This window comes from Loxodonta africana, chromosome 5 (assembly GCF_030014295.1).
Source record: "Loxodonta africana isolate mLoxAfr1 chromosome 5, mLoxAfr1.hap2, whole genome shotgun sequence".
Taxonomy (NCBI): Eukaryota; Metazoa; Chordata; class Mammalia; order Proboscidea; family Elephantidae; genus Loxodonta; species Loxodonta africana.
In genome coordinates, this window is record NC_087346.1 from 35544313 (window position 1) to 35564193 (window position 19881).

Below are 19881 nucleotides of genomic sequence, written 5' to 3' on the forward strand. Positions count from 1 at the left end.
CTGTTTCTCTTTCTTACTTGTGTGTTCACTGGAGTAGCACTTTTAATTTCCTTCAAGAACTTTTCTTTTGCGTTCCCAGCTTGGCTAACTGTTTCGCACAAGAAGCCTAGCTTTCAGCCTCTCTTGGCTTTTGATATGCCTTCCTCACAAAGCTTAATCATTTCACATGATTAATCACATTTGAAGTGAGAGACATGTGACTCTTTCTTTCACTTGAACACTTAGAGGCCACTGTAGGGGTATCAACTGACCTAATTTCAATAGTGTTGTGTCTCAAGATGTAGGGAGGCTTGAGGAGAGGGAGAGAGATGGGGGTCAGTCAGTCGGTGGAGCAGTCAGCATACACATTTATCGATTAGGTCTGCCATCTTACATGGACACAGTTCGTGCCACCCCAAAACAGTTACAATAGTAACATCAAAGATCACTGATCACAGATCACCATTAAAAAAAACAAAAACCAATTGCCATCGAGTCAATTCCTACTGATAGCGACCCTATAGACAGAGTAGAACTGCCCTATAAGGTTTCCAAGGAATTCCTGGTGGATTCCAACTGCTCGCCTTTTGGTTAGCAGCCGTAGGTCTTAACCACTATGCCACCAGGGTTTCCGTATCACCATAATAGATAGTAAGCACATGGTGTTGGAAAAATGGTCCCAATAGACTTGCTTGACACAGGGTTGCCACAATCTTTCAATTTGTAAAAAATGCAGTATCTGCAAAGTGAACTAAGGCAAAGCGCAATAAAATGAGGTATACCTGTAGAACAAATTCTTACTTTGGTTCAATTAAACTCAGCACATTCATTGAGCATCTACTCTATGGCTGACCTGTGTTAACTGGAGAACAGTTGGGTTCAACGTTCCATAACAGGTTACGTGCAGCTTGGTTTATGTACCAATTCAGGCATGGAGTGTAGGTGAACTAGGTACTTACCACCCCACCCCCACATGGGGAATGGCTAGAGCACTGCTGGATGCAGAAACATGGGGGCATTCTTGTGTGTGTGTGTGTGTGTGAGAGAGAGAGAGAGAGAAAATATACCTAACAAAGCATTTGCCATTTCAACCATTTATATGTGTACAATTCAGTGACATTAATTATGTTCACTATGTAATTGTCAACTTGGCTTGGACATGATTCTCAGAGGTTTGGCAGACCTTATGTAATCATCTTTCATTTTGTGATCTGATGTGAGCAGCCAACCAGATGGAAGGGGAATTTCCTTGATGGTATGGCCTGCATCCAATATATATAGATGTTCTGGCAAAGCTTACATTCTCTCTCGATCCTGCATTTGTCTCATCATCCTCCAGCCTCTGGTTCTCCGGGCACGAGCTAGCAGTCTGCCACCTGATCTGCAGATTTGGGGATTTGCCAGCTCCCACAACCCCCTGACCCAGCAACCTGCTGCCTGACCCATGGATTTGGGACTTGCCAGCCTCCACAATTTCGTGAGCCATTTCCTTGAAATAAATCTCTCTCTCTCTATATATATGCTTCACTGGTTTTGTTCCTCTAGGGAACCTAGCCTAAGACGAAGATCAAGGACAAAATAGACAACATATTGGTATAGGAAATATACTATAACTTTAGTATCAGTGCCTTTTAGAATCATTTTGCATTTGAAAGTAGGCAGTCCTTCCATGGCTCAAACTGCTAAGAACTACTCCCCCTTCCTCCCCTCCCCACCAGCATCTTTGGGCTTTGGAACAAACAGTTGCATCTCCCTCTTTGAAGCCTAATGACTTGTCTAAATAAGCAGCGGGGCTAAAGATACAATTCTGGGCTAACAATTCCAGGCTGGCACCCCCATGTCTGACTGTGCCCCCTCTTCTGGTGATGGAGTGGGGACTTGCAATGCACTCTGCGCAGTGAAATATACAACTCCTGGAATATAAAATGTGGTAGAGGGAGAGGCTAAGGGACCTTCATTCACGGTGCAAAGAGAGGGGGCACTCTTGGAAGTTTTCCATCCTGCCCAGACAGCTTTTGATCCAAGGAGGATCATATGCAATGGAACTTTTCCTGTTGTACATTGTATGTTGTCTGTGAGTAATTAAAATGTCTTTTACTATTGCCAACACTGTGTACATGTCTTGTGTGTAGGACTTGATCAGGATAAATGGACATAACACCTACGGAATGGTTGGTGCCACTGGGTGGGATTCCCATCCCAGTACTCTGGTGGGTACTTGGGATCCGGAGACAGCCTTTAAGGCAACCTGAGTGTGCAATGCAGCATTTATAATTTAGGATCAACACTAGCACAATAGGTGGTCAGTGAGTATTCAACAGCTGAATGACAAAATCTAGACTGCCCAGGTGGTGGTCTCTTTTCCTTTTCCTTTTTTTTAAATTTCCTTCTTTTTAAAATTCTACTTCTGTATTTTATAAGAAACAAATCAAACAGGACTTATTTATCTTACCTTCTAGTATTTGTTCATCTGAAAGCGCAATTTTATAAACTTTAAGTGTGACTACCTCAGTTTTTATTCATTGTATCACATCTTTTTTTCCTTCTTTCTTGTTTATTTATTTTTGAATAGGTAATAACATTCACACGGTTCAACGCTGAAGAGGAATAGAAGGAATACAGTGAAAAGTATTGCTCCCTTCTATATCTCCCAGGTACCCAGTTTTCCCCCACAGAATCAACAAATCTTACCAAGTTTTTGTATTCTCTTCCAGAAATATTTTACTCACGTACAAGTAAGTATATGTAAATGGTCTCCACCTTTTATATGATAGCTTACTATACACATTTCATGTATTTGACATTTTTCACTGAATAATATATCTCAGTGCTCATTCCATATTGCCTATACTTTTTAAAAATCACTTGGAATTTGTCATCACCCTAAATTACCACGGATTACGGCCTCCCCCTCACTTCTCCTACCCCTCCCTTCGGGCATTCTCATGATCTCTCCTCTCCTGACTCCTTACTGTTTTTCCAACTTATTAGCCACTTTCTCTCTTCCTGTCTGCTTAGAACGCATCATGTTTAACCACTTTCTCAACTGCCTTAGTGTACTGCCTCTTTGCCGCATTTTTTTTACAGCTGATAAAACCCTAACCGTAGATTAATCCAAATACCCTTTTCCTTTTTCCTACGCCTGGGCTGCTGAGTGCTCTAGAGAAAATTATACTTATGTGCAGATGGGTGCCACAACACATTTATGATAACTGATCTTACACGTCCCATATGCCCAGAAGTTATATATCACTAATAAGCTCATCAACTCATTGTCTCTAGTCACTTCCCAACAGAATGATTTTACTAACATGCAAATATGATCACATTAGAATTATTCAATGGTACCTTATTGCCTCTAATATTATTTCTTAAAATGTAGGCATTAGTCCACCTATGTCAGAATTCTGGTTTTCTTTTAAAAATTAGCTTTATTGAGATATAATTTGCATACAATAAATATACTCAATTTAAGTGTACATTTTGATGAACTTTGACAAATGTATGCACCACAACAATCAAGATACAGAACATTTCCATCATCCCCAAAGCTCCCATGTGTTCCCAAGGTAGCCACAAACCCACTCTGTCAGCCATAGATTGGTTTTGCCTACCTTAAACCAAAACCAAAACCAAACCAAGCCTATTGCCAGTGAGTCAATGCCAACTGATAGCAATCTTACAGGACAGAGGAGAGCTGCCGCACAGGGCTTCCAAGGCTGTAAATCTTCATGGAAGCAAACTGCCACATCTTTCTCCCACGGAGCAGCTGGTGGGTTTGAACTGCCAACCTTTCAGTTAGCAGCCAAGCACTTGACTGCTGAGCCACCAAGGCTCCTTTGCTTACCTTAGGCCTTCATATAAACCAAGTCATACAGTATCTTCTCTTATGTGTCTGGTTCCTTTTGGTCACCATGTTTTGTTGCTGTTTGTTTTTACACACAAAATGTCTTTTATTCTGAATAACACAAAATTCAAACTCCAAACAAGCACTGCTTATAAGATCCAATCACATTATATTTTAAAATTATGTTTGCAATAATAGCTTTCTGTTAGCTTAAATTTGTCAGTATAACATCATTTGCTTTATATTTACTGACTATAATTATCAAGTTGTAACAACAAACAATTCCAACTAGATTAATACTTGACAGAATTTTGAGGTCTGATAATGCCTGGATACTGGAGAACATCCAAATTATATATCGGTATGGCTTTCATTCACCAAATGAAGCATTTTATTCAAGTTCCCAAAACAAACTTGAGTTATGTTGGGTTCGAATCAAAGAAAAAGGCCTAGTTAGGATATGGAAATAGATAATTTTTATCTGGTGGAAGCTGAAATCAGTGTATACATTTTAATCAAACATCTGCCCCCGTGGCATTTTTTCAAGTTTAAGAGTCTACCAGACTAAAACTCTTGCCGGCTTCACTGCTTTTGCTTTGTTTTTTCCCTTTCCTTTCTCTTGCTTTGCCTTCGCTTTTTTTCTTTGCCTCTGTTCATCCATAGTGGGTGCTGTCCATGCTGGTCTAGAAGATTCTTTTCATTTCTCTTAACATCAGTCTGTATCTTCATGTCATCTTTTTCATTGTTCACCTCACATTGCATTTCCTCTTGGCAATGTTTGAGTACCACAACATTTGCTATCTCTTGAACAGCTTTCATTCAAACATCACCATCTACTTTGAGGATATTTTTAAGTCTGCTGAGCTCCTTTGGGACATCCTTTTTTCTCTTTTCAGCACACGTCTTCCTTTTCAACTTACTCCATAAGCTTTTAGCCATGTTTTAACCGGGAAGACTCACAAACTCACACGCGGCAGGGAGATCACGCCGAGCCGAAGTCTGCTCACCAGGCTGTTGAAGACCATCCATGTTGTCATGTGTTATCAGCACTTCATTCCTTATAATACTGAGTAATATTCTATTGTATGAATATATAATAGTTATCTTAAAACCATTCACCTGTTCTTCACTTACTGGATAATTTTGTCCCCTCTCTTTTCTCTTTCTGGAACTCTCACTGGTCAGATCAGACTCCTGTATTGATTCTCTAAGTCTCTTACCCTTACTGTTGTCTGTATCTGTGACTTTTTTCTTCCTGCTCTCTGGGCTATTCCTTTGAATTTATCTTTGAAACATTTTACTGAAGATTACATAAGTTGTAATAATTTTAGTTTCCAAGAGCTCTTTCTTTTTCTCTGATTATTCCTTTTTTGGCAGAATTTTATTTTTGTTTTATGGACATAATACCCTCTCTTTTCATTCTGAAAATATTGGAGTATCTTTTTTTTTTTTTTTTTAAATATCTTCCTTAACAACATTTCTGTTTCCTCCCTGTTACTTTCTAGGTTTGTTTTCGTCTTTCCCTTTTATGATGAATATTTTCCTTATGTATCTAATGTTTTTTGATTTACATTCATATTCAGGAGAAAAGCACTAAAAGGCTGATTGAAAGCCCCTCTAAGGGGGAGTCCGTGGGTGGTGCAAACAATTAACGTGTTTGGCTGCTAACTAAAAGGTTGGAGGTTCTAGTCCACCCAGAGGTGCCTCAGAAAAAAGGCCCTGTGGCCATCTACTTTCCAGGGGAAAAAAAAAAAATCACTGAAAGCCCAATACAGCACAGTTCTACTCTGACACACAGGGGGTCACCATGAGACAGAATCAACTTGATGGCAACTGGTCTAGTCTGGTCTGGCATGAAGGTGGGAGTGTTATTGGGGAAGACTGGGTTGCCAAGTGGGCTTCGCTTTCAGGTGATCAAGTGGGGAGCAAGATGTTCATTGAGAACTCCCATAGGTCAATATATGGAGCTGCTTTCTCTGTGACCACTCGACTATCCTATTGTCTGTTTAGAAGATACAGAAGTGGGAGGATGGGGCTAAAGGTCTCACTGTCCCACATGAAGACTTGAGTGATTATCTTTTGGGAATGAAAATAGCCTTACTTTTTTTTTTCTTAAGTACAAACCTAAACAAGAAGTATCTTATTATTTTGTTCATTTGTACAACATAGATGACTCTTCTCATTCATTGAATATTGAGAACTCCTGGCAAATAACTGAAATCAAAATCAAGAAAGGCTTCCTATCTAAAATCAAACCTATCAGTCAAAGTTCAGTTAGGAAAATATAACCCAAGCCAGGAAATCCAATTGAAGGACTTTAAGAAAAAGAACTAATTGCAAAGATACTGTGAGAGTGAAAAGCCAAACAGAGCAATGAAGCAACCTAGATATTAATAAAAGCGAAGGGAGAAGAAAACGTTACTGGAGTCCAAGTGTTGGGACCATTCAGTGGGAGCCATTGGAGGCAATCTGGCAGGAGCTGGCATAAAACAGGTAGGTCTTTTCAGCTGGAACTAGAACAATGAAAGAGATGCGGCCATTACCAGAAACGCTGTCCCAAAGCACAGAAAAAGTGAGAGAAATGTTCTAGCTTCCCCTCTCCTCTCACCTTTCAGTTTCCGTTTAGTGCCTCCCACTGGCCCAAACGAGGGACCTGGGAAATGTTGTTGCCAATGGGTGAATGGGGATAGATCTGCAATAAAGCAACACAACAACAACAAAATCCAAAGCAACAGATGACATTAAGCCCTTAAGTTTGACAATTTAGTTGATATGGGCAAATTCTTTGAAACATACTGTCACTCAGAAACATAGTGTCATACTACCTTCACTCATGAAGAAGTAAATAATCTGAATGTTTCTAATCTATTAAATTGAATTGATCATTCAAAGCCTTCCAATTAAAAAAACAAACAAACCCAGGCCTAGATGACATCACTGGTGAATTCTACCAAACATTTAAGAAAGAAATAATACCAATTCTACACAAACAATTCCAGAAAATAGAAGCATTACCCCGACACCAAGGCCAGAAATAGACATTGTAAGTAAAGAAAACTTTTCTTTGGCAGAGATCAGTAAACTTCTTCTTAAAGGGCCAGATAGCAAATATTTTAGGCTTGCGGGCCATAGAGTCTCTGTTGCAACCACTAAACTTTGATGTTGTAGCATGAAAAGAGCCATACATAATATGCAAATGAATAAGAATAGCTGTGTTCAATAAAGCTTTATTTATAAAAACAGATGGCTGACACATGGGTTCTGGTTTTCTCTGCTAGACACAGACACAGGCACAGAAACCCTCAACAAAATAAATATACAAATATTAGCAAATAGAACCCAACAAAATATATAAAGGATAATACATCATGACCAATCAAGGTTTATTTCAGGGATACAGGCTGGTTCAACATTATAAAATTAATAATGCAGGTCATGATACAATAGACTTAAGAAGAAAAGGCGTATAGTCACTTCATGATGCAGAAAAATCATTTGACCAAATTCAGTATTCATCCATGAGAAAAACTCTCAGCAAGCTAGAAATAGAAGGGACTCCTGCAACTTGGTAAAGAACATCTACAAAAAAGCTACAGCTAACATCATATTTAATGGTGAAAGACCGAATGCTATTCCCCTAAGGTCAGGAAAAAGGAGATGATTTCTACTCTTACCATTTCTATTAAACATTGTACTGGAGGCCCTACTCAGTGCAATAAGGCAAGAAAAGTAAATAAAGGGCAAACAGTTTGGGAAAGAAGAAATAAAAATGCAGATGACATTATTGTCTATGTAGGGTAAACATCTACAAAAGGACTACTAGAAACTTCTTCTAGACTAAGACCAGAAGAACTAGATCGTGCCCGGCTACCACTACCAACTATTCTGACCAGGGACACAATAGAAGGTCCCATATAGAATGGAAAAAAAATGTAAAACAAAACTAAAATTCCTAAAAAAGACCAGACTTACTGGACTGATAGAAACTAGAAGAACCCCTGAGACTCTTGCCCTATGATACCTTTTTAACTTGGAACTGAGGGCACTCCCAGAGGTCTCCTTTCAGCCAAATAACAGAGTGACTTATAAAATGAACAATATCAGCTGTGAGGACTGTGCTTCCTTAAATAATCAACTATACAATATCAAACAATCAATGTTTACCCAAAATCAAAGATGAGAAAGCGAGGAAGGGTAGGGAAGCTAGATAAATGGAAACAGAAAAAGCATAATGGAAATAATAAGAATGCTGATACATCACAAAAATTGTAACCAATGTTATGGAACAATTTGTTCAAAAATTGTTAAGTGGGAACCTAATTTGCTGTGTAAACTTTCACCTAAAGCACAATGAAATGTATTTTTAAAAAGATTAAAAAATTTTTTCAAAAGATTATTAGACACTAATTAGATAGTAGATAAGAACTACTTTAGGTGAAGCGAAAGACAACACACAATACAGGGGAGGTCAGCACAATTGGACTAAACCAAAACCAAAGAAGTTTCCTGAATAAACTGAATGCTTCAAAGGCCAGTGTAGCAGGGGCAGGGGCCTGGGGACCATGGTTTCAGGGGACATCTAAGTCAACTGGCATAATAAAATCTATTAAGAAAACATTCTGCATCCCACTTTCAAGAGCGGCGTCTGGGGTCTTAAACGCTAGCAAGCAGCCATCTAAGAGGCATCAGTTGGTCTCAACCCACCTGGATCAAAGGAGAATGAAGAACACCAAGGACACAAGGCGATTACGAGCCCAAGAGACAGAAAGGGCCACATGAACCAGGGACTACGTCATCCTGAGACCCGAAGAACTAGATGGTGCTTGGCTACAACCGATGACTACCCTGACAGGGAACACAACAGAGAACCCCTGAGGGAGCAGGAGAGCAGTGGGATGCAGACCTCAAATTCTCATAAGACCAGACTTAATGGTCTGACTGAGACTGGAAGGACCCTGGTGGTCATGGCCCCCAGACCTTCTGTTAGCCCAGGACAGGAACCATTCCTGAAGCCATTCTTCAGACATGGATTGGACTGGACAAAGGGTTGGAGAGTGATGCTGGTGAGGATCAAGCTTTTTGGATCAGGTGGACACTGGAGACTCTGTTGGCATCCCCTGCCTGGAGGGGAGATGAGAAGGTGGAGGGGGTTAGAAGCTGGCAAAAAGGACACGAAAAGAGAGAGTGGAGGGAGAGAGAAGGTTGTCTCATTAGGGGGAGAGTAATTGGGAGTGTGTAGCAAGGTGTATATGGGTTTTTGTGTGAGAGACTGACTTGATTTGTAAACTTTCACTTAAAGCACAATAAAAATTAGTTTAAAAAAGATGATTAGAACTAATAAGTGAATGTAGCAAGGTCTCAGGATGCAAGCTCAATATAAATAAATTATATTTCTATATAATAATAATAATGAACAATTGGAAATTGAAATTAAAGAAATAGTACCATTTACAATAGCACTAAAAGACATGAAATAGCTATTTTTTTTTCAAAGTTCAACATCTGTATATTGAAAACTATAAAACAATATTGGAAGAAATCAAAGACCTAAATAAATAGAGAGATAGTCTGTATCCTTGGACTGGAAGATTAAGTAATGTTAAGGTGTCAATTTTTCCCCAGCTGATCAATAGATGCAATGCAATTCCAATCAAAATCCCAGCAGTATTTCTGTTTTTGTAGAAATTGATAAACAGATTTGAAGATGTATGTGGAAATGAAACCATCAGCTAATAGGTTCTTGCCAAGCAGACTAGTGAACTGAAGTCAGCCAGACACAGGGTTGGAAGAACAGAAAGGTTTATTCATAGCTTGCAAACTGGGAGGCAGGCAGGGTCTGTGACCTAAGGCTGCCAGCTCCCTGAACCAGGGCATATTTGCTCCTTTTATAGGGAGTGACACACATATGCATGAACAGTGAGGGGAGGATCTTCAGTCTTGTGATGTGCATAATTTTAGTGAATGGTTTTTGTGCATGGCTCTAAAAATACTGAGCACAGACTTGAAAAAATGGCCACGGCTTGCTACTGCCACCCCATTAAGGTCATACAGCGGGTAGATTCGGAATCAGTGCACCTGGGCCTCAGCCTCCTGCCAGAAGAAGATAAGAAACCTGGGGATTTGACCAATCATGGTGAAGTGCTGTAAAAGTTGTAACAAAAAGGTAGCAAGAGTAGACTTTTCTGAAAAACAACTATTATGGGATGGTTAATAACCCTTAATAACGCTTTCATGACTGCCTGCTTCAGAAAGGTAAAGGATCTAAAAGAGACAAAACCATTTTTGAAAAAGAGCACATTTGGAGGAATTACATTACCTGATTCACAACTTACAATAAAGCTACGGTAATCAAGAGAATTGTGCAAAAGTATAGACACAAAAAACAATTCAGAGTGGGAATCCAGAAATAGATTCCACAAATATGGACAAGTGATTTTTGACAAATATGCAAAGGCAATTCAATGGAGAAAGGAGTCTTTTCAAAATATGGCCCTGGGCCAATTGAGCATCCATATGCAAAAACATGAAATTTGATTCATACCTTGTACCATATGTAAAAATGGGTCATAGACCAAAATGTTAAACCATAGAACTTCTTGAAGAAACTGTAAGAGAAAATCTTTCTGTCCCTGGGTTAGTTAAAGATTTCTCAGACAATATGCTTAGATAACTTTCTTTTATATAAAATATAAAAGAAAAAATTGATAAATAGAAAAATTTTAAAGTTCTGCTCTTCAAAGGAAACTGTTAATAAAGTGAAAAGACAAAGAACGGACAGAAAATATTTACAAGATATATATCTGCTAAAGGACTCTTTCCTAGAATGTATAAAGAATTCTCAAAACTCAATAATAAAAAAGTAAATAACACAATTTTTAAAATGTACAAGAGATTTGAAGATCCTTCAAAGAAGACAGAGGAATGGCAAGTAAGCACGTGAAAAGGTTCTCAGTCTTAGTCATGAGGGAAATGCAAATTAAAACCATAATGAGTAACAACTACACACGATTAAAATAAAAATTTTTTAAAAATTGACTATGCCAAGTGCCGACAAGAATGCAGAGCAAGCGGAACTCTCAAACTTTGCTGATGGGAATGCAAAATGGTACAATACCTTTTGGAAAACTGTTTGGCAGTTTTTTATAAAGGTAAATACACACTACCACATAACCCAGCAAACCAATCCTGGTACCGAAGTGGAGTGAAATGTATGTTGACACAAAAACTTGTACATGAATGTTTATAGTAGCTTTATTCATAACTTCCCCAAACTAAGTAGCCCTGGTAGCTCAGTGGTTAAAACACTGAGCTGCTAACCAAAAGGTCGATGGTTCAAATTCCCCAGCTGCTCTGTGGGAGAAAGATGTGGCAGTCAGGACATAACTGTCTTTCAACTGATGAATGAATAAACTGTGTGATTTCCATCTTTTACTTTTAATCTGAGCTTTAATATTTGAAATGCCTCTTGAAGACAGGCTATCTTGGATCTTATTTATCCAGCTGGTTTTTGTTATTAGGTGCTGTCGATAGATTATGACTCAGAGAGAACCCGCGTGACAGAGTAGAACTGCTCCATAGGGTTTTCCTGGCTGTAATCTTTATGGGAACAGATTGCCACATCTTTCTTCTTAGGAGCCACTGTCTGGGTTTGAACTGCCAACCTTGCAGTTAGCAGGCCCAAACATTTAAATTTGCACCACCGGGGTTCCTTTGGATAAACAAACTGTGGTACATTCATAAAAAGAGTAAAAAGGAACAAACTATTGATACTCGCAACAACATGGACAAATCTCAACTGCATTATGCTAAATGAAAGAAGCCAGACTGAAAAGGCTACATATTGTATGATTCCATTTATATGACAATTTGGAAAAGGCAAATCTATAGGAACAGAAAACACAGCAGTGGTTTCTAAAGACTTGGTTTGGAAGAGGGACTGACTGCAAAGAAGCACAGGGAAATTGTTTTGAGTGATGAAATTGTTCTGTATCTTGATTGTGGTATGGGTTACAGATCTATATGCGTGAAAATGGGATTTATTTTATAAAAATTATATCTCAGCTAGAGACAGAAAAGCTAATGACCAACACGCCATCATTCTAAGATTCAGCTACTCTCATTTTGAAGATTGTGCTTCTATTTCCCTGTTCCCCCAGAGAAAGTTACATTTGTCACCTCTTCTAATCAGCTACCAAGTGCTATCTAAGCTTCCGAATTTTGTCTCAAGTTCTCAAAAGACAGAAACATTGTCAGTAACCAAAATAACCAAACCCATTGCTGTCCAGTCCATTCTGACTCATAGCAACCATAAAGGGCAGAGTAGAACTGCCCCATAGGGTTTCCAAGGCTGTAATCTTTAAGGAAGCAGACTGCCACATCTTTCTCCCATGGAGTAGCTGGTGGGTTAGAACCACTGACATTTTTGCTTAGCAGCCGAGCGTTCAACCACTGTGCCACCAGGGCTCCTTCGTGTTACTATAAAAAATGGCTCATAGAGGACCACTGACAGTCTTCTCCACAGCAAAGGCATTTCCAGTCAATCTTGTCTAACTGTAGCTTTTTCCTTGAATATCTTGAAGAAGTTATTCCTGTTTTCTGTCTCCATCAGATATCAGTCACAAATAAGCCTTTAAGAAGGCACTCCAGAAAAACCCTGCCTCCTTTGCTTACTCATTTCAACTTGAAAACAGGAGGAAAGATGATATGGAGAAAAAAGGAAGAAATAATTCCTTTAGAAAACAACTTTTGTCAAGGGCACTGAGGCTGATCGGACACAGCCTTGGCACAGTAATGTCCAATCAGTATTAATTAATAAAGAACGAAGAGAAGGAGGAGGGAAAAATGATGGTCCTCATCTCTCTGAATGCCATGTTGACTTACTCTTTGACCTGGGTCTCCACACTGATCAAATTAACTTAATCATTAAAGAAAAATCACATTGTGTTCTATAGTTACAGGTTTGTTTTTAAATATCGCGTTAGAGAGAACCTTCTCAATTGCCAGCAAATTGTGGTTAAGATCGCTAATCAATATCACTGTCAAACGATTTGAATGAAGAAATATACTACTGACTTCTGATGAGACTATATATGTAGGTTTTTATCTGTTATTATTTTAGAATTCTGTGTAGCTTATTTTATTTCATTCCTGTTTTACAAGAAAAAGAAAAAACACTTTGAGTTTTTGGAGTATGGGGAAAGGAGAAGGTTGTTACTTCAAAAGGTACCCAAAAAAACCAAACTCGTTGCCATCGAGTCGATTCTGACTCCTAGTGACCTTATAGGACAGAGCAGAAGTGCCGCATAGGGTTTCCAAGGAGCAGCTAGTGGATTCAATCGGGCGACCTTTTGGTTAGGAGCTCAGCTTTAGGTGAACTGCGCCACCAGGGCTCTCTTCCTTCAGTAAGGTAACCCCAAAAACCCATTGCCGTTGAGCCATTCAGACTCCTAGCCGCCCTGTAGGGCAGAGTAGAACTGCTCCATAGGGTTTCCCTTGGAGCAGCTGGTGGATTTTGTTCGCAGCTAAGCCGCACCGCCAGGGCTCCTTCGGTTAGCTTATCGTGAACATGTATTCTTTGCAAGCATTAGCACAGGAAAAGAGTAAGCAATGAGTGTCTCAATTTATGAGACACTGAGAGCCAAATGCAGAATCAGAGAAGAACCAAAACAATTACGTGATTCTTTGGGAACAGTCAGCAATTTATCCTAAGAAACACTGCACTTAAATTTGAGACAGCTTCCTCAAACCTCTGATTGTTTCCTGAGACATCTCATTGGTCTCCAGTCCTACATAACTCCAATAATTTGAAGTGCAAGGATAGGAGTTACTAACATGCAAATAATAAAACTACTTTTTTTCTGCTGTTTTTGGTGGCATCTTATATTCTCCCTAGCCGGGAAAGAAAAAGGAAAAGGAAGCTATGTTCTATTCAGGACAATAACAGGAGTAATATTGGCATACGGTTTTATTTTTCGTTTCTTGCTAATTTTGGTTTTTCAGAATTTCTTAGTAGACTTTTACCATAAAAACCTTTAGAAAACACTCTTGATTTTTCTGCATAATATTGCATTGTGAGATTATCCTTTTTCTTCCTTCAAGAGAAAATGAACCCTTAAATCCTCAAAAATAAAAACCCTGGAGAAAAAGGGAATTTGGTGAGAAGAATGCCATTATCCTCTTGCAAATCCTTTCCTTTCTCTTATTCTCAGTCCTGCTGTCTCATGCACTGACAATAATACCACATAGTTTCAGTGTAGGGATTGGTGCTATAAGAACGTGGAGCTAAATAAAAACCCACAGTAGCCCCGTTCAGGGTAAAAATGGCTTCTGTCAACAGAAGCCAAAAGTCTAGTAGGATAGGAAAGCAAAATACAGAACTAAACATTTTCTGGATCCTGGATTTTTTAAGTAGTAGCTTTAAATGCCGTATTTTAAAAGTACAGAATGAAAGAAGAGAAAAGCTTTAAATTATTACTGAGGAAAGATTAAATAAAATAAAATAAACACAAAGGATTTCCTGTTAGCAGGTATTATTAAAGTAGGGGATGTATTACTCTGAGACATTGGTAAAAACCTTTCTTTAGAAATTGATAAAAACCCTATGACGGGGCTTGGTCTCTGGAAAAAATTAAATGTGATACAGCCAGAATACAGAAAACAATAGCTTTGATGAGCTTTCCTTTCTCCATCCAGTCCCAGGGATGTGATTTAATAAAAAATACTGAAGTTTACACTGTATGTTTCTGTCCTAGACCACAATGTTTACACTGACAGTTCAAGACCAGGTTTTAAGTGTTTGTTTTTTTAAATTATAATACCCCATATCAAGCTAAAACAGTTCAATTCCTGGGGCCTTAATTTAAACTGTGGATGTGGTCTATGATATATAAACCAAAAAAACCAAACCCGTTGCTGTGGAGTTGATTCCGATTTATAGCGACCCTATAGGATAGAGTAGAACTGCCCTGTAGGGTTTCCAAGGAGAGCCTGGTGGATTCGAACTGCCAACTTTTTGGTTAGCAGCTGTAGCTCTTAACCACTACGCCACCAGAGTTTCCCTATGATATATAGTTCACCCCATTTCAAATATCTCTGATCTGAAATTTCCTTCCACTCTTTGATGAAGTCTGCAAAAGAAAGGCACTCTTCTGAAGATCAGATTTGTTTTGTTTTAAATAACAATTAAAAAAAAGTGTTTCTCTTTCTACTTGTATGACATAGACAAACACAAAGAAGAAAATGTAAATTACCACTATCTACTATTAAAAAAAAAATCCATTGCCACCTTGTTGATTTCAACTTTTAGCGTTCCTGTAGGAGAGAGCAGAACTGCCCCATAGGCCGTCTAAGGCTATAAATCTTTATGGAAGCAGCCAGCCACATCTTTCTCCCAAGGAGCTGCTGGTGGGTTGACCTCTTGATTAGCAGCTGAGTACTTTAACCACTGTGCCACCAGAGCTCCTTCACCCACTGTAAGAGGTATTCCCCTCCCCCCCAAAAAAAATCAAATTCATTGAGGTGGAGTTGATTCTGACTCATGACAACCTCACGTGTTACAGAGCAGGGGTGCTCGCTCTGTAGGGTTTTCTTGCCTGTCATCTTAATGTGAGCAGATGGCCAGGTCTTTCTTGCATAGCACCCCTGGGTGAGTTCCAACCTCAACCTTTAGGTAGGCAGCCAATCACAAACCGCTTGCACTACCCGGGGACTTTTACATGGCACCTACAAATTGGGGGTCATACTAACTGGGGTCATATTAATTTTCTTCTGGTTATTAAATATCCACCAAAAATATGATTTAAAAATCTGCATGACATTTTGTTATTGCACCAGTTGTGGTGGTGGTTGTTAGTTGCCGTAGAGTCTATTCCAACGTAGTCAGTTTTTTATTGTTGATAAATGGGGGTAGTTTAAATTCCTCCCGATTCACAGGTAAAGTGCTGAAATTTTAAGTCCTTAAGTTACAATGGCCCGTTGGAAAAGTACAAACAATTTGTATGATAAAATTAAAGACAAGTAAATTTTAGCAGGAAAGAGATGGAAATGGAAAGCAAAAATAGGAATTTGGGTTTCTGGACCCAGCGCATGAGACCTAATGCAAATGACGCTATAAGCCTCACAGCCCTCAACTCCAACATTTTACACCCATGAAATCTAGCTAAAATGAACAGCAAATACCAGTTTGGAAGAGAATAAAAATGTACCAGGAGAGCAAAAGGCAGTCTGGAGAATGCATCTGGAACGTGGCTCTGGGTGCCTGAGGAAAAATATTTATTTGTGCACCCACTATTCAGTGAAATCTGTGAGAGCGGGAACAGGACGGGACTGCCTTGTTTTTCCAGGTCTTCAAGTTTTTGCCTTTGACAGGGGCAGTCTTACCGCTTTTCTATGGCTTGGTGGTTTTAGTGGAAAATATTTGACCTTTCCTTCTCTGACAGGTTTTCGCTTTACACAGATTCCGGCTTTGACAGGTTTTGCTGAATAATATACAGATATGGTATATACCCGACACAGGCACCTACAAAGGCACGTGAGGTCTTGTAGGCAGTCTGGAGCCCAAGTCTTTCCCCCCGTCTATTGCATGTCAGTTCTAGTCGTCCAATTGCGAAATCCTCGAAACAATAAAGTCTTGGGGTCTAGACCCGATTGTTCTCAATATTGGCTGCCAACTGAAATACTGGGAGAGGTGTTTTGTATGCTTATTTATTTCCCCTCAGGGGCGTCCACCGCTGACACTTTCGATTCTATGGATTAGGAAGGGATGTGGCTGCTATTCAAAAGGTCAACAATTCGAATCCACCAGATGCTCCTTGGAAACTCTGTGAGGAAGTTCTACTCTGTCGTATAGAGACGCTATGAGTCAGAATCGACTCCACAGCAATAGGCTTGTTTTTTGGGGGGGAGGGGTGGTTACCGTGCGTTTGTAACCGGCGCCCAGGTGAAGGCACCCGGAGGGCGTCTGGGAGGAATTGCAAACGACGCGCTCTTTGCGGTCGGCCTGGACCTCTCCGGCCCGGGGTCCCGACGTGCCCCTGGGGCCCCGCCAGGGGGCGCCAGGATCTCTCCGCGTCGGGAAGGCCGGGCGCCCTCGGACATGTCCCAGCCCTCCTGGACCCGCTGCCCGACCTGAAAACGCTCAGGTGTGGGAGGAAGGGAGTCTGACCTTACCGAGCAAGGCCGGCGGTGCGGGGGCGCCTCCTCCAAGCCTGTCCGCGCTCGGGGTGCCTTGGATATTACCCTTGCGTAAGACCTTGTTTTGTATTTTGTTTTAAAAGCGTTCCCCGCCTCTGTCCTACTTGAAGACGTAAATGAGAGAAGGGTGGGAGGGGTGGGAGGGGGAAATGGAGAAAAGAGGCGCTGGCGGACTGAATACCTTCTTTAAATTACTGCTGACACCTCGGTTCCAGGCCCCTAAAATCTCAATCAACAATCCATTAGAACTCAACAGGAGTAAAACTAAATCCTCGTTTAAGTGTATTTATCCGATCTCCTTTCTCTCTTTCAAATGCTAAATCCATTTCGGCATATGTCCCCTTCTTTCTCTCGCCTTTCTCTCCAGACTGGCAGCCCATACTACTCTTGTAAATATGAAAGATGCTAATCATATGACATATCACGTCTCCGTCGGAGCCGGAATAAAGCCTTCAGATTTGGGATCATTGCCTCCAGACAACAGCTTCATCAGCCGGAAAGTTGGTTTTTTTCTCCTTTCCTTCAACTCTCAATCCCTTCTTTGTCTGGAGGAAAATGCAGCCGACTCGAGCCACCCAGGCCATATGGTTCACTCTGTATTTTCTTAGTTGAATTCTGAATTGTTTCTGTGACTTGCGAAGTTTTTTCGCAAGTGCGTATAAAGACATAGAAGAGCTCCTCGGGCAGGGAGCGCTGGCCCGGCGCGCCGCGGCCGCCCCCTCCCGGCCTGGAGACCCGGCCTCACTCCTGCGTCAAGGGTAATACCAGCAATTGCGTTATCACAATATTATGACTAACTACAAAACAGGCCGCGGCCGCTGCGTTCTCTGGGGAGCCTACTCCGCGCCTCGCACGGTTCCTGGCACACAGTGGGCGCTAGAGAAATACTTGGGGAAGAAAAGAAGGAATATGTCGGCTATAAGGGTCGACCCCGACGGTCTGGGTTCTAAAACATCACTCTGGATTCCCCCCCCCCCCAAAAAAAGCATCACTGTCTCCCGACATTATTATATTACTGTCTTAACGTTTATTATTTTCTGACGTGTAACTTTTTTGTCGACCAGTTTGAATGTAAACTCCGTGGGGGTAGGAATCGCTTCAGCCTTGCGCTTCTCAAAGTTCCCAGGGGCTGGTACAATGCTTGGCACACTAATTAAATATATTGTGAATGTGGGAAGGAGTGACGATTGGATGAATGAGTTAAAGTACTAAGCTAACATTCCACTTCTCAAAGATACAGATTAAACCACCTTCTCAGTTTACCATTCGATCTTATTTACCCCAACGTTACCCCTTTTATTCATAATAGCAAGGACAAACAATACTTTTATTTCCAGACCAGAACTCAGTTTTTGCTTCCTCCCCCATCCCCCCCCCCCCCTTAGTGGCTAGAGGAGAAAAAAAATCAGCTTTCAAGATCTTTATCCGTTGCTCGTGAAGAAGTTTTGTGTTTTCTAGGTTGGTAACGGTCCGTGCAAGGGAGCAGGCTGCCAAATTTCCTTTCACTGTAACTCCTTACACAAACCCCAAAGGAACCTTTCACCAAATCATTAAATTCTACAGAGGTGGTCAAGCTAGCACTGCTTTTCATGAAACGGAGAAAGAAAAGGGTCCTTGAAGTTTAGAAGATGCCCAAGGAAAACTCCTTGAATGACATCAAAAGAATGAGTTTCCATAGCTGTTGAAGCACGAGGGCCGTGTATCCGCACAAAGGGGGACCGGGGCACCAGGACGGGCCCACCGCTCTGTCCCAGGACAATTGGGTCACTGAAATAGGGAATTAATTACCATTGGAGAGTGGGCAGCCCATTCACCACTGGCTGAGTTTTATTAAACGCCAATATAAATAACAAAACAACTCTTGTGGCTGCACTATTTCTACACGCCAAAGGAAGGATTATGCTGGGGATTAACATCTTAAAGTCTATGAGACTTTCTGACTCAAGGCTCGGAGCTGGTAATCGTGTTTGTCTCCTGGTTCAGCGATTAGTGCTCTCTCTTGCACTTTCCCCTGGATAGCCAGTGTCCCTTTTTGCAGGCACAGAGGGCTGGGGTGGGGACTTTTCTCCCTAGTGGGCCCCCAACCCCCGTTCTCTCTCCGGCTGTTCTTTTCCCCTTACCTTCGGAAAACAATCAGAAAGATGACGAAGATTAGCAACATGTCCTACAGTGATTGTTTCCCTTCTTGGGAAAGAAGAGGGGCACACGGCTAGAGGGTTGCCTCGGGCAAGGCGAAGTCTGCGGGGCACTGCCTTCCCCAGAGCTGAAGGGGAGCGGGCTGGGTCCGCGAAGTAGAAAGGTAGCTTACTAGCGCCTGCCGGCCAGATTCCACTACCATCAAGCCACCTTGTGCGTAAAGGCCAATCCTTCCATGTTTAGTCAAGGGCACCAGAGCACGCCGGGCGGGCTTGGAGCCAGGGTCTTGGAAGTGGGGCGCCGGGCTTGGGAGACCATCTCCCCTACCTTTTGTCTTCTCTTGCCGATTCCTCCGACGCTTCCATGCTTGGAATTTACTGAAGGGGGAGGGGCTGGGTGATCAGTGGCAGCGCAGCGACCCAGCCAGGACTTCTGCGGGACTAGGTTATGCCGAATTCTTCCTGAGGAAGATCCAACGGAAGAACGAGGGCGAGACTGAGAATCCCATGTGGGAGCCCTGGCTGGGGCATCAGTTAACATTTTATTTCCCTTGACCTCCTTGGCTCTCCGGAAAGGGGCAACCAAAAACTCCGAAATAACCCTTGCTCTGAGAGCGCTCACCACCGTCAGTAATGAATCCTGGCATTGCAAGGGATCCTCGGCGGAGAAAGCTTACCAGTCGCACTCCAACCTCCCTTGCTCTGGAAATCGCATTTCCAGTTCCCAGC

At 41.2% G+C, this 19881-nt stretch overlaps 1 pseudogene; it reads right to left on the reverse strand.

Annotated features, from left to right (window-relative positions):
- Nucleotides 1-19881, reverse strand: part of LOC135231422 (protein LLP homolog) — a 71020-nt pseudogene that overhangs the window by 40656 nt on the left and 10483 nt on the right.